The sequence below is a fragment of the Apodemus sylvaticus genome, chromosome 12 (assembly GCF_947179515.1).
Source record: "Apodemus sylvaticus chromosome 12, mApoSyl1.1, whole genome shotgun sequence".
Taxonomy (NCBI): Eukaryota; Metazoa; Chordata; class Mammalia; order Rodentia; family Muridae; genus Apodemus; species Apodemus sylvaticus.
The window spans coordinates 72,433,882-72,449,766 of record NC_067483.1 but is presented as its reverse complement, the minus strand read 5'-3'; the positions used below and the strand labels follow the sequence as shown (position 1 = coordinate 72,449,766).

The 15,885-nt window shown below is 43.1% G+C and overlaps 1 pseudogene; it reads right to left on the bottom strand.

Annotated features, from left to right (window-relative positions):
- Window positions 1-8,960: 8,960 nt before the first annotated feature.
- On the bottom strand, window positions 8,961-9,907 carry LOC127697581 (nucleophosmin-like; annotated as a pseudogene).
- Between the last annotated feature and the right edge of the window lie 5,978 nt (window positions 9,908-15,885).

Below are 15,885 nucleotides of genomic sequence, written 5' to 3'. Positions count from 1 at the left end.
CAGCTAGGAAGAGGGTCTTAAAGTCCACGCCCACAGTGACACACCTATTCAACAAGGCCACACCTCCTACTATTGCCACTCTCTAGGCCAAACATATTCAAACCATCTCAGGCTCCCAGCACCACCAATCACTGTCCAGCTGCTGAAGGATTTTCAGTGTCGTATAACATCTGTGACTTCTGAATGCTCGCAGCAGTTTCCTCCGTCCTCTCTTGCTGATAATACAATGCCACAGGCCGGCTAATTATAAATAAAAAAGGGTTACTGTGATTCATCCAGTGATGGTTCTCCTTGCTGGCAGGGTCCTCATGTGTAATAGCCCATCCCATGATAAAAAATTAGAATGGAGTATAAGAGACTAGGCTAGAAAGTCACTTATATAGCACAACCTCTTCTGAGATAACATGTCAACTCTTTAGTCTGTTTATCATGTGTGTGGATTGGTGCAGTCATGAGGACAAGCTTCTAATTGCTTCTCATAATGAGAAACTTCAACATGAGCTACACCACAAATTCAAGCCACAGAGGTCAGCATCTGGCTACCCCAGGTAATACCCATGGGATAGGTATCCAAGCAGGTCTGGGCTCAGGCAAGGGCACACAGATTTTTGTGTTATCTAATGCAAGGCAGTGGCTCTGTCTTCATTTTAAAACTAGAGTACTGTCAAATGCTAAGGGACTCCAGAGTCACACAAGAATGGAGTGTACTTGTGGGCAGTTGTTTCCTGTCATGGCTTAGAGAGTTTAGAAAGGACCTGAGCACTGAGATTCTGCAGCACAGAGGCTGATACAAAGAGTGTTGAGAGCAGGGAGAGGAGCGGATGTTGTGGGGTTCATTCCTAAATGTAAGGGAGCCTTGGGTGTAGATCTGAGTGACAAGACACCCCAACTTCAGTCTGTTTTTTTCCTTTGCTTTGAAGTCCTTCTTTCATCTCACATTTAACTAAATCCTGTTTGCACCCTCATCTTCACAAATAAATGACTCCAATTTCTGTCTGTTTCTCTCCTTATGTGAGACACCTAAGAGGTCAGGGAAGAGCTTGGTCTTTCTCTTGATCTTTCCAGATGTTATACAGAGCAGGATGCTTGGAAGCCCATTGAGTAGAGAATTCTTTCTTTACAGAACTGCATCTAACTTCTTGTCAGAGCGAGGCCATGAGTCCCCACTGTTTTTTTTCTCTTTTTGACAGATAAATCCTCCAATGTCTACAGAGTTTTGTCCTTTTAGAAGCCACTACACGGGCCGTTAAAATGCCTTCTACTGTTGTCATAATGGTCTGACTAAAGGGACTGTGTGTTAGTAACTTTTTTGTGGCAAGGACATAGACATAAATAACTAAAGGGAAGGTATTATTTATTTGGCTTACAGTGAAAAGGGTGACAGTCCATCTTGGAAGAAAGGGCATGGCAAAGCAGAGCATTTTAGAACATGATGAACTAGGAAGCAGAATGGGAAATACAGGAAGAGACCAAGGCAGACAGTCTAAAAGCACTAATGCTTTCTCTAATTAGACCCTACTGATTGCCATTTGCCTTGCAAGCATACCATACAATGATGAGTAGTGTCTTCATATTGTGAATCCAATGAGGGAAATTAATCCATTGATTAGGTAAGAAGCCTCATGGTCTAACTGTTTTTGGAAACTATTACACAAACACAGACACACTGACACATAGACACACAGACGCACACACATACATGCATGCACACACACACACACACACAGATAGATAGATAGAGAGTCCATCAATCCCTCGAAAGTTACGTAGCTATGTCCAGATGACAAAATCAGCCACTCAGGATGGTCTCTTCACCCTTGAATTGTTTGACTTCTTTTTAGAGTTGTTTAGCCAGGGTTGCCTGAGTCTGTATTGCAAGAGTCAGGATGATTTCTACTTGGCTGAATTCTTGATTTGGCTTTCTGGAGCCACCAAGAAAAAAATAAACGGAAAAAGAAAACAAACCCCAAATCCAATCAAAGGAGAATGTCCCCCTGCTCCACTGCAGTGTCTATCAGCCCTCCCTTTAAGGACCAAAGCCTCCCGTTACCCGAGCAACATAACCAAGCTCCTCCAGAACCCACGCCCTGGAGTTACGGAGTGAACATTAGAACATCGGGGCTTTCAGCTGAGCATGAGCTAGGCAGGCCACTAGATAAGAAGGACAGAACTCTGAAACATAATGAAGTGAGTTCTCATGGGTTCTGATTGGTTTTGTGAAGAGCCCCCACCCAAGCACACCAAAAGCACCATGGTCTTTTTACCTGGTAAACTCAAAGTTCTGTATCTAATTTAATTGTAATAGACTTAACTGTGGGTTAAGGACAGCTTCTAGGAAAGTCTTTGCCAATTCCAGAAAGGAAAATGCCACAGAGCACCCAGGAATAGGTACAGGTCAGAGGAATGGTAGTCCCAGACTTGTGGGTTCAGAAAGTAGAGGCAGCTCGTGGAGTTTGCTGCTCGGAGCTGTGTGCCTTCAGCTCGTGAGAGTGAAGGCATGTTCTGTTCTACTTTCTTGGCTGTTGAAGAAGCCTGAATACTGGCTCATTGTATCAGGCCTGATAGAAATTCTTCTCTAAGAGCACAGGGACCAAGGTTACCATGTGTAGTGGCTATTCCTGGTTGTCAACTTGACTATATCTGGAATGAACTACAATCTAGAATTGGAAGGCTCACCTATGATCCTAATCTGGAGGCTCAGAGATATAAGTTTCTGACATGGATCTTGGCATGGAGATCTTGAAGCATAGTGGCTATGAATTTCAGAAGATTAAGACAAGGAGATCTCGAGTTCAAGATCATCTGGGATTAAAGGCATGGAGGCACATCCTCTGCTGGAGACCTACAGCCTTTAATCTGGGCTACACCCTCTGCTGGAGATCTATATAAGGACATTGGAAGAAGGAAGATTTACTTACTCTTCCTTGCCTGCTTGCCTCATGGGACTGAGCAACTGCTAGATCCTTGGACTTCCATCCAAGCTGCTGCTGACCATTGTTGGGGAGTTGGACTATAGACTGTAAGTCATTGACAAATTCCCTAACTATATAAAGACTATCCATACATTCTGTGACTCTAGAGAACCCAAACTAATACATCATGGCTATCATTAGTGAGAACATGGAGGAAGAACAACTCTTCATCCCTAACACCATCAAGGATGCCATTCTAGCTTGGTTTCTGCCTCCTCAGCATCTTTTTCTTTTTTGAATTTTCCAATTGGCATCTAAGTATGAACTGCTGCTTCATATCCAAAAGATGTCTCCTTTAAAATTCCATGTCATTTGGCCCTTTGGTCCATTTCTGATCTCTCCTTTGCACCTAGGTTCTTCCAAGGGCTTGTTGTCTCTAATGATCTTCACTTTCTTTTTTCTACTCTCTCCTGAATCTACCACTATCATTTCTTTTCCCTGCATAATTCAGAACCCCAAAACAAAATGAAAAGCAAACTTGCTTTTGTCAGAAGTTACTAGAGTGAGGATTTTTTTTTCTCTTTGATCAGATTAGTCAAAGCTTATACCCATCTCTCTGTCATATTTTTTTTATTTTTTTTTAAGTTTTTTTATTTGATATATATTTTATTTACATTTCAAATGATTTCCCCTTTTCTAGCCCCCCACTCCCCGAAAGTCCTGCAAGCCCCCTTCTCTCCCCCTGTCCTCCCACCCACCCCTTCCCACTTCCCATCAAGTAGGCTTTATCCCGGGAATGCAGGGTTGGTTCAATATATGGAAATCCATCAATGCAATCCACTACATAAACAAACTCAAAGAAAAAAACCACATGGTCATTTCATTGGATGCTGAAAAAGCATTTGACAAAATTCAGCATCCTTTCATGCTTAAGGTCTTGGAAAGAACAGGAATTCAAGGCCCATACCTAAACATAGTAAAAGCAATATACAGCAAACTGGTAGCCAGCATCAAACTAAATGGAGAGAAACTTGAAGCAATCCCACTAAAATCAGGGACTAGACAGGGCTGCCCCCTTTCTCCTTATCTTTTCAATATTGTACTTGAGGTACTAGCTCGGGCAATTCGACAACATAAGGAGGTCAAAGGGATACAAATTGGAAAGGAAGAAGTCAAACTATCATTATTTGCAGATGACATGATAGTCTACCAAAGTGACCCAAAAAACTCCACTAGAGAACTCCTACAGCTGATAAACAACTTCAGCAAAGTGGCAGGTTATAAAATCAACTCAAGCAAATCAGTGGCCTTCCTATACTCAAAGGATAAGCAGGCTGAGAAAGAAATTAGGGAAATGACCCCCTTCACAATAGTCTCTGTCATATTTTAATAAAGACCTTTAGGCCTCACTAAAAATATCTGTTGATTTGGGTAATGATACTATCATGCTGTCAAATGCTATGTTCCAAACAATATGGCCAACTCTCAATTTTATTTCCCTTAATCAGGCACATTCAATAAGCGAATCTCCCTCTCATTCTGGTGCTGCTGCCTTCTCCAGTCTCTAGGGCACCATTTTCTTTCCTGGAATGAGTGGCAGGTAGCTTTGCTCTCTCCTGTATCCTTCCTTCCTTCTTTCACATCTTCGAAGGCTGATCTCCAGCATTCATTGGTATTCATTTTCAGGTTTAAAGATACCATCAACTTTCTTGTCTTTACTTTCTATTTCTTTTAAAGAGGCTCCCACTGTGCAGCGTAGGCAGAACTGGCAATCCTCTTTGCAGTGAGTGCTATATGACTGTCTATCTTATCTTCTCTAACATCCCTGAGTAGGTGTTACCCTAAGACTTCATGCACCCCATTTTGGCTGTCTACTGACTTGTCTTCTTCTCCCTACATTACCCTCACATTGATTACACAACAGTCACAGCTATTCCTGTGCTGGCCTGTGGGGCCATCCAGGACCCAGTCTGGTTTCTTCTCTGATGTCATCACCTAGCACACCATTCTGTGCCCACCTAGCCACGGTGGCCTGCTTGTTCCCTAAGCACACTGAATATGTTTCTGTTCTACCTCTGTCTGCATATGCTATGTCCCCTGCCTGCCCCAGCATTTTTCTTCTCTTGTGTTTTCCTATGGTGTCACTTTATAACATCTCTGTTCAAACTTCACTTTTCAGATATTTTCTGATAGCCTTCCCTAAATCCAACAAGGCAACCAGTATATTGTAAGCCTCTCTGTTCCCTGATTCTGTTTTTTCTTTATTCCTTAACACTACCCACCTCTGTGTTTCCTGCCTCACTCCCTTGAAGGTTTTATCTTCAACATTGAAACAATTAGGATGTAGTATAGACATATTAGTTATTTGTTGAATGAAAGGACTATGAATTAATTGCTAGCCTCATCAATTATATCAATGACATCTTTTTTTAATGTTGAATGTCAATCATCAACCATAAGATATAAAAGAAAGAAAAACAATAAAGGCTTTCCTTGATATAGAAAGATGACAAAAAAATTTATCGATGTGTCCCCACATGGAGGAACATTTGTTTGTATCACACTATGTGAGTCACTCACAGCAGGGGAAGCAAATTTCCAGCTCACAGATTGAGGAGTTCCTCCTAGGGATCTGGACTCAGGTGCAGCCTTGACCCTGATTTATGCTGCAGAATATAACTTCAAGATGAGTCAGTGTGAAGAAAAATTTTGGTTTATTATGTAAAGGACAGTTAGTTCATACTCAAACTGTGGATGTAACTTCTCAAGAAAGGTGAACTAGTTAAAGCAACATCTATCTATATCTATCTATCTGTCTATGGAGTATCACCTATTACAGAAATGTTAGAGAAAGTAGGATAGACAAACTCATGGGCAGCACACATCTGTAAAGAGAATTACCACAAAGTTGAGGCCTGCCTAAGTTGAATAATGAGAGCCTGTCTAAAAGAATTAAAGGTAAAGTGTGTGTGTGTGTGTGTGTGTGCATATATATGTATCTGATTTTGTAGCTTTTGAAGTTAGTTGCTCAAAGGATGCAATCTATATCTGAGTTTAAAACATTTCAGTCATTATAAGATAGGAAAGGAAAGTTGATAAAATTACAACACAGGCAAAAATTGGACAAAGGAATTCTTTCCATGCACAGGTCCCACAAAGTCAAGACATGATTTGATTCTGAACATGATTTATGAGAGTTTTGTCTGTGAGGTTTTCAGCCAATGGAAGACCGGAGCCAGTTCCAGGGAAGTCATGAATTCCATACCTTTTGAATGTCCCCTTATTTTTTCTTGTCATTCTGTCCTACCTCACTATCGAGACTATTATAGTCATAATATAGAGAATTTATAGTCATAAAGGTGATTTTTGAAGGGCACTCAATAGTACAGGAAAGTGCTTACATTACAAACTAAAGGAAGGGAGAGAGAGCCAGCGCAGGCTTTCAAGTCTTCTGACTGATTTTTCACACCAACAAATGTTCTTGCAAAGTTCCTGTAGGGAGATGACCCTGACTTCTTTTTTTAATTTTTTTTATTTCATATATTTTTTATTTTCATTTCAATGATTTTCCCTTTCCTAGATTCCTCCTCCCTGAAAGTCCCATAAGCCCTGTTCCCTCCCCGTGTTCCCCCAATCAACCCCTTCCCATTTCCCTGTCCTCGTATTCCCCTACACTGCTGTGCTGAGCCTTTCCAGGACCAGGAGCCACTCCTTCCTTCTCTTGGACATCATTTGATATGTGAATTGTGTCTTGGATATTCCAAGCTTCTAGGCTAATATCCACTTATCAGTGAGTGCATACCATGAGTGTTCTTTTTGTGATTGGGTTACCTCACTTAGGATGATATTCTCCAGTTCCATCCATTTATCTGAGAATTTCATGAAACCATTGTTTTTAATGACTGAATAGTACTTCATTGTGTGTGTGTGTGTGTATGTGTGTGTATTTTCTGTATCCATTCCTCTGTTGAAGGACATCTGGGTTCTTTCCAGCTTCTGGTTATTATAAATAGGGCTGCTGTGAACATAGTGGAGCATGTGTCCTTATTGCATGTCGGGGAATCCTCTGGGTATATGCCCAGGAGTGGTATAACAGGGTCCTCTGGTTTTCTAAGGAACCACCAGACTGATTTCCAGAGTGGTTGTACCAGCTTGCAACTCCACCAGCAGTGGAGGAGTGTTCCTCCTTCTCCACATCCTGGCCAGCATCTCAACTCTGTTGAGGGTGGTATAACACCTTGTTTGTTTTTATATGATAACAAAGGGACAGTTAAATAGTATTTGGGCTTTTAGGTATAGTGGGCTATGAGCTATGTGTAAGACTAATTTTTTTAAACAAAAAACCTTGTTATTGGTTCTTTGCAAATTTCAGATCATACCTTGTACCTACCCTCTACCCTTGCAACCTCCCCACACCAAAGAGAGAAAAAAATCCCGTTGTGGAAGCTGTAGTGCATCACAGTGAGTCCCCCAGTATACCCTTTGGTTGTGGAAGCTGTAGTGCATCACAGTGAGTCCCCCAGTATACCCTTCGGCGCCCACTTCTTTGCTTGCAAATGCTCATTGCAATGACTCTGGTTTGGTGCGAGGCCTCTGGCTTCGTACTCTTCATTACTCTCTAAAGGCTGGGATCTGACTGGGACTCCTCTTGGATATCCTGCTGTTGCTCCTTATCATTGAGATCCTGTAGTTTTGGATTCATAGGACTGGCCTGTTCATGCACTCCAGCAGTTCACTGATGGAATAAAGGTTGGAGTGGGTCTGTTTGAAGCCCTGGCTCTGGTCCTGAGAAGCATCTGAGCTGGCTAGCCTCCTGGCTCTCCTGCTCTCCCACTCCCATGTCCTCTGGGTCACACTCACCCCCTACAACCAGAAGCGGCTTTACCCCGCTGCCCTGCAAGGCCTAGGGCCTGCTCCCCCACTCTTCCACTCTCTCAAGTGTTGCAGCCAGTGAGGGACAGGGCTAGTTCTCCATTCTCATGATCTCAGGGCCAGCTATCCTGCCTGACACAGCTGGAAAAGGATGAGGGAGGGAGGAGGACGTTTCTCCCTCAGAAGACAAGAGGCAGGGCCAGGGCCAGGGCCAGCTTTTCTGCAACCCCCTCAGGTAGGGACAGTTCTGCTGTATTGCCCAGCCAAGGGGCAGAGGCTACTCTCTGGAGTGCAGCAGGTAAGGGGCAGGGATAGAACTCTTGTTGTTGTTGTTTGTTGTTGTTGTTCTTCTTCTTCATTCTTCTTCCTTCTTCTTCCTTCTTCTTCCTTCTTCTTCCTTCTTCTTTCTTTCTTTCTTCCTTCTTCTTCTTCTTCTTCTTCTTCTTCTTCTTCTTCTTCTTCTTCTTCTTCTTCTTCTTCTTCTTCTTCCTTCTCCTTCTCCTTCTCCTTCTCCTTCTCCTTCTCCTTCTCCTTCTCCTTCTCCTTCTCCTTCTCCTTCTCCTTCTCCTTCTCCTTCTCCTTCTCCTTCTCCTTCTCCTTCTCCTTCTCCTTCTCCTTCTCCTTCTCCTTCTCCTTCTCCTTCTCCTTCTCCTTCTCCTTCTCCTTCTCCTTCTCCTTCTCCTTCTCCTTCTCCTTCTCCTTCTCCTTCTCCTTCTCCTTCTCCTTCTCCTTCTCCTTCTCCTTCTCCTTCTCCTTCTCCTTCTCCTTCTCCTTCTCCTTCTCCTTCTCCTTCTCCTTCTCCTTCTCCTTCTCCTTCTCCTTCTCCTTCTCCTTCTCCTTCTCCTCCTCCTCCTCCTCCTCCTCCTCCTCCTCCTCCTCCTCCTCCTCCTCCTCCTCCTCCTTCTCCTCCTCCTCCTCCTTCTCCTCCTTCTCCTCCTTCTCCTCCTCCCCCTTCTTCTTCTACTTTATTAAAATACTGAGTTTATTTCACATGCATATTTTTGTCACCCTACCATTTCCACATCTTATTATATATCCTATCATAATATTCCATTCATACTTAAAACCAAGTAAAGGTGGAGTTCCATCCTTGAAAACTAAGCAGGCATTTTAGACAACACATTCTTGGCAATTGAACCTGGACAACATTTATCAAACCCAGTAGGGAAAGTTCTCCCTTTGAATTATAAAAAGGACAGCCAGATAGCAACTATTACAGAAATGAAGTAAGACAGAATATTTCAAACTGTTTAAAACATTTTCTTAAAGAGACTTCCTCCACTGCCAGAGATCTTGAACAGCCCCTGGTCAGTCACCCGGAAACAGTTCTTCACATAATTAATGAACGTGATTTCCACTTTGGGAAGAGAACCACACTTCTCTATACTTGCTTGCATTTTTGTCTTAATGTCTTCTACAGAATTAGGTCCTTTGGTGTTTTAGGTTTTTTTTCCTGTTTTTTGAAGGACTCTTGACCCTTTGATCTTGGTGTTGATTTTAAGTCTTCTCCATTTTGGTTTGATTTTTTTGTGCATTTTTGGCTGGGGTATCTCATACAGATTTCTTAACTGGAAACTTTTCTTCAGTTTCCTCTTCATCAAAATCATCATCATCTTCTTCATCCTCCTCTTCCTCCTCCTCCTCCTCATCTTCATCAAGTTTTACGTTTTTCTGTAGACCCTCATTACCACCTCCAGGAGCAGATGGCTTTCCAGACATGCCTAAGAGTTTTACACCCTCCTCATCTTCATCTCTGCATCTTCCTCTACAGATACTAGCTTCTGTCCACTATTGTGCACAGGCCCCGAACCACACTTCAACTTTAAGACCATAGGTAGTGTTATGTTCAAGCCTCTAAGGGAAAATGTTGCATGTAGAGACATTTTCAAAGTTACCAGTGTGACTTTAATTGGACTGCCTTCATAGTTCATTGCTTCTGCCTCTACAACATTGAATCCATCTTTTGCCCCTGCTCCTAAACTGACTGTTCTTAATGGTAACTGGTGCTCATTTTCATCATCATCCACTTAAAAGTGATAGACTCTGTCAGCCTTTAGTTCCTAACCAAAAAGGTAGTTCTGAGGCCTGAGAGGGCTCACGCCCATGCCCATTGAGTCCTCCATGAGGTGAAGGCACACACGTTGGTGTGGTAGAAGCTGGACGGAAAACAACTGCCTGCTGTTCCACAGAACAGACACCTGTAGGACAAAAAACCATGCCAAGGATGATAAAAACTCTTCTTAATCCAACTTTGTGAGGCATATAAACACCAATAAATTGCTTCTCTGCCTTATAAAACCCAGGTGGTTACTTTACATTCCCTCCAAATCTTCCTTCTTTCAGTTACTGGAAATACTATTCTAGGTGTGGGCACTATCGGAGAGAGTCCTGCGTGGTACTCTATGCTGCCACTGCTATTCTATTCTTCACTGCTGAGCAATGCCATTGGTGTTTCCAGGCACTCCTGCTCCCCTGCCCCCCCCCCCCACAGGCCACATTATCTAACATTCCTAAAAGCGTAGAGCTACCCTCATGGGCTAGTTTATGTCTGTCCTTCTCCTCTCTCGGCGTCTAACTCACTAGCTTCATTTCTAATTAGAAAGGTGATGTAAGCTATTTCTGGTCATGCAACCAAAAATAAATGTGGCCCCTTTCCCTTTCCCCAATGACTCTTGGTCTTACAGAGTTTGAAAAAAAAAAAAAAAAACCACACAAGGCACAATGGGTGCAAGGGGTACTAGAGAAAAGAAAACGGTAATTTCTGGGACAAGAGACTGTCCCTTCTCTGCCATCCAACTACTTACTCGTTGGGCTTGTTATCTCAACACAGGTAATATCTGAGCTTATCTGTAAAATGAGTCCCCAAACCTCCAGGCTGCAACAGGAACACGCCTTCAAGGTGTAATTTCCTGTGGCTGCACCATCTCATCATCTGCTTCTTGGCTAAAGCAGATTGGGTGACCATGCCGGAAGCCTGAAGAACGATAGAAATGAAAATCTTGTGGGAAAGGCAGGAGACAGACATGATCTCGTATGGTCACCCTTCCCCTGTGTCTCACACTGCAGGCTGAGCTCTCTCCCCTTCTGATGCTGCTGTGCTGGCACACCTAGCTCCCCCTAGTCTTTCTTCACCTGGTCTTTTTTCACCTAGGAAGCCTGCATCGGAAGTCAGTAGGTGCTGCAGTGAAGGGCTGTGTGGTTTCCAAGCAGGCAGCTGTGGGTGTGACCAAGTGAATGGGTTCTCATGAGTCAGCTCAGTGGGATGGGGGAGAACAGTGACTTACCACTCTCGCTGTGCTGGGTTCCCCTCACAGACTGCCTAACCTCTTCTAATTTTATACCGTCCCAGACTTTGGGCTACTTCTAAATGTCACCATGCTCTCTCCTGCCTCCCCCTCATTCCCTTCCATTGACCTTTTAGGGCATCTTATAGCAGGGCTTTTGTTTAATGGGGTAGGATGAATGTTGCAGGATATGAAGCCCCTCCACACTGGAGGTGGGCAGTAGGGCTGGAAACCACGTTGACTATTTGCTTAAAGGAAACACATTCACCTACCAAAGACTCTCCCACTGTATAGTCAGACTCCACATCAATCATATGTATGGATGTAATGATCTGAAGAAAAAGACTTCATTTACCAAATTTTCTTTTAGAGGGATTCCTGCATTTGTTTGGAAGAAATACTTTGATGAATTGCCTAGATTGGAGGATATGACTTCAGGACATAGTCAAGCAGAAAAAATTTTCTCCCTTAGTTTTAGGCTTCATCATAAAGAATAGAGTGGGAGAAGAAAGCTATGGGAGACTGGATTAGGGTGTAAGGTTGCTTATCTCGTCATTTTAAGGGATGTGGGGAGAATTGAACATAGGGCCTTCACCTTGTTAGACAAGTACTCACTCTACCACTATATTCCCAGATCTCATTTTTTTTTCCTTTTAATTTTTAAATGTAGAGGTAAGGTCTTCACAGGCTAACCTTAAATTCATTCTGTGCAACAGACAGGCCTCAAACTTGTCATCCCCCTGCTTCAGTCTCCTGAGTGGTAGTAACTGGGATTATAGGTCTATTCTACCAGGCCAGCCTCTGATCTCTTAGAATCTTGATGGGAGAAATTTTCCTGAAATTTTCAGAGCCGAGTGTATTGTGAGCACTGGTGTGGAGTTGACACAGAAGCCATGCAGGTGCAGGGAGGAACTAGAGGCAGAAGACACTACAAGAAAAAAGCCTCTCAATTATATATGAAATGACAAAGCTGTGAAATTGGGTGTTAGAGGGCCAAGAGGATACTGTAGTGACTTTGAGGACATGGCAGGAGAGTGATTTAGTTTCTGGGAGAAGTTTGACATTTTCTCTGTGATAACATATGTCTTAGGGTTTTACTGCTGTGAAGAGACACCATGATAAAGGCATCTCTTATAATGGATAACATTTAATTGCGGCTGATTTATAGGTTCAGAGGTTCAGTCCATTATTATCAAGGCAGGAAACACCCCAGTGTCCAGGCAGGCATGGCCCTGGAGGAGGTGGAGGAAGCTGGGAGAAGACTGCCTTCCAGGCAGCTAGGAGAAGGGTCTTAAAGCCCACCCCTCATTGACACATTTCCTCCAACAAGGCCATACCTCCTAAGAATGTCACTCCCTGGGCCAATCATATTCAAACCACTACAACGTAGAATTTAATTTCATAACTCAGGGTTACAGTCTCTTTTTGTCACTGTCTTGATGTGGCTTTATGTAGACAGTGTTCCTTGAAGGTCTATCTATTAAAGGCATGATACCAAGAGTAGCAATATTTGGAGGTGATATGGATAGTCAGAGGCAGGGGTCTATGAAGAAATCCTTAGGTCCCAGGAGACGTGGTCTTTAAGGGGATTGTGGAACCCCAGTCTCTCAGTCTCCTCTGCCTCCTGGCCTAAGATAATGAGCAGTTTGCTCTAATATCTCCTTACCATGGCTAGTGGGTACTTAGACTAGAGGTTCAGAGTAATGAGGTCCCATGATCTTAGTCTGGAGCCTCCCCTAATTTCTAAGTAAACCTTTCTACTTCACGAGTAGCCTCTACCATGCATTTTGTTATAGGGATGGAAAACTGACTACTAGATTCCTTTTACTTACTGAATGGATGAAATGTAACAGCATTATTTTCTAATTCTGAGTAGAAAGCACACTTAGGTTATTTTATTCTCCATGCTTTCCATTAAGTTGATAATGTTGCCTTAAAAAGAAAAGATATGTAAAGAAATATACAATTGTCCCATTTTCCTATGTCCCCCAGGCCCGCAACTGGGGACATGGTACTAAATAACCACCGACAGAAAGCAAGTCACCCAGGCTCTTATTCTTACAAATTGTCACCAAAGTCTACAACCAGAGTAGTGGCGGTTGTGGTGGGACAGGTCTGAGGTGGTGGGACAGTTCTGACATGTACCCCTCCCAAGTTGAGAACTTGTGGCTTTGTGTAAGCTGCAGGAAGACCTTCAATTAGAGAATTTTAACCCTTTCAAGTGCCTCATGTGATGGGGATGAGATGCAGAGTAGGGAGAGATCTGACAAACCATCAGTGTCTAGAAAGTAAAAATGCTGCTTGAGAACCAGGGCTGTGGGGTGCTTTTCCTCATTCCACCCCAACTTCACTATGTCATTTATGCCCATAATATGTAGCCTTGAGGGTGTATGAATCAAATAAACTTCAATCAATAATTTTCTATTTGATACCTCATCTGTCCCAAGCAGTGGTCAATTCTGCAAATATATATATACCAATTATCTCTCTGGGGGAGTTTATGGTCTTTTCAAGGTGAACCTACTATACTGGAGAACATTTCCTCTGCCAGTTAATTAGCCAGATCACTGTTTTCATCATGGACCATGGAGATTGCAGTTTTAGCATTGTGGCCGAGGGTGTAGTATTATTATCTTTTAATGTGTCAGTAGCAGGTATGTATTGGAAGCATGGAGTCCTTCCCCCCCTAGCATGCTCTTTGTCTAGCTCAGGTAGCCTAGAGATTGTATGTTGCCCGAGTCAACCTTTAAGTAGTTTCCTCAGAAAGTTTGGCATTGGCTTGAAACAAATTCTTTTGTATTTGTTGAGTCCCCATGGCTGTTGTGTTTCATAGGCCAGCTTACTTGATAGCTGCATCCAGGTGAGGAGAGAAATGGAAGCTGGCATTCGGTCAGAGAGTTACTATTTCGACACTGTTTACAGGACCTTGGGAGGGCATCCTTCACCAATTTGTCCAGAGGGGATACTGCTTTACATTTTACATGAAGGTGACAGAAGCTAGCAGATGGTATTACTGACCGAAATGCTCTCCCAAATCAGTGCAACCCACAGGGCTTATGTTTACTGCACAGGACCTCTTGGAAAACCAGGGACCATATGTTTAGCCTAAGAGAGCAATGACTCAGAAAATATGTTTATGAAACTTTGAAATGTTAGGACAAGGGAGGATTTTGGAAAGCACAATGTTTAGCCGTCTAATTTCCCATGCGTAAAACAGGACCTTGCACTTTAGAACTTCATGGAAAATTTGAGATTATTTTGTTTGCTTTCTTTTTCTTGTAGGTGAGGATGGCAGTATCTGGAGGGGTGAAGTCAGAATCTGGAGAGGTAATGTCAGCTTTCTAGCGGACATAGCTTCCCAGGTTGTTAGACTTCCAATCCTCCGTCCTTTCTGCTTTGCAATATTAATTGCCTCACAGATGGCTAGTGGTGGAGTGTGTCCAGACTCAGACCACTGATAGAACTTAAGAGGTATCAAATATAGGAAATTTAAAGTCATATAAAAAACAGAAATTACAGCAACTGCATGAGGCCCAGTGTTTTCATTCCTTCAGGATTTCAGAGGATTCTGCAGCCAGCTGCTCTTCTGAACGCACCTGATGAGCCACGCATGACCACCCCTCTTAGGGACGGATGGATGGATGTACCCTGGTAGCCTAAGAGGATCCATGATTTTTTGTGAGGGTTGACCAGCAAGATGGTAAGGATGCCCTGTTTGGAGGTCTGGATTTACCACAGGTTGACTAATTCAGGCAAGTCTCTTCCTCCTGGTTCCATCTGGGTCTCTTCATGAACAAAATGGCCACAATTGTGCCCACTGTATCCTCCATTACAAGGTTCTGGGGAGCAGCACAGGAGTGGTGGGTTGTGGTACTAAAGGGCTCTTCAGTAAGCTTATTCCTAGACAGCTGGCTATGGAACTGTTAGGTGGGAGGGCAGAGGGCAGAGCAGAGGGGTGAGTGAGACTGACCAAAGGTTCGGATGCCCTCCTAAAGATCCCTGGCATTGGGAACAGTTGGCAACACAGAGGGATGGGGCTGAAGTCTCCTGTCAGCTGTTGAGGCAGTGTGTGTGTCTTCAGCTTTCTATCAGTTCTCAGGACTATAAGAGTGGGATTCCCAAGCACTGTGTATCTGCGCTTAGACCCTTAAATCTAGAGTCTCTCTCATAGGCTCACGATTTTTATATATATATTTTTCTATATTCTTTGTTTACAATCCAAAAGCTTTCCCCTTTCCCAGTTCCCCCCTCCCCATATGTCCCATAAGTCCTCTTCTCTCCATCCATTCTCCTATCTTTCCCCCTCCCTTTTCTCTGTCCTGGTAATCCCCAACAATGCTGGATCAAGCCTTTCCAGGAATAGGGCCCTCTTCTTCCTTCTTCATGGGAATCATTTGATATGCTAATTGTATCTTCAGTATTCAGAGCTTCAGGGCTAATTAATATCCACTTATCAATGATTGCATTCCATGTATATTCTTTTGTGATTGCGTTACCTCGCTTAGGATGATATTTTCCAGTTCCATCCATTTGCCTAAAAAAATTCATGAATTCATTGTTTTTTAATTGCTGAATAGTACTCCATTGTGTATATATACCGCATTTTCTGTATCCATTCCTCCATTTAGGGATATCTGGGTTCTTTCCAGCTTCTGGCTATTATAAATAAGGCTGCTATGACCATAGTGGAGCATGTGTCCTTATTGCATGCTGGGGAATCCTCTGGGTATATGTCATAGGCTCACTCTTAAGACAAATAAATATAAAATGGAAAAGCAAAGAGAAAAGGAGTGAGGGAGGGATAGAGAGAGAAAGAC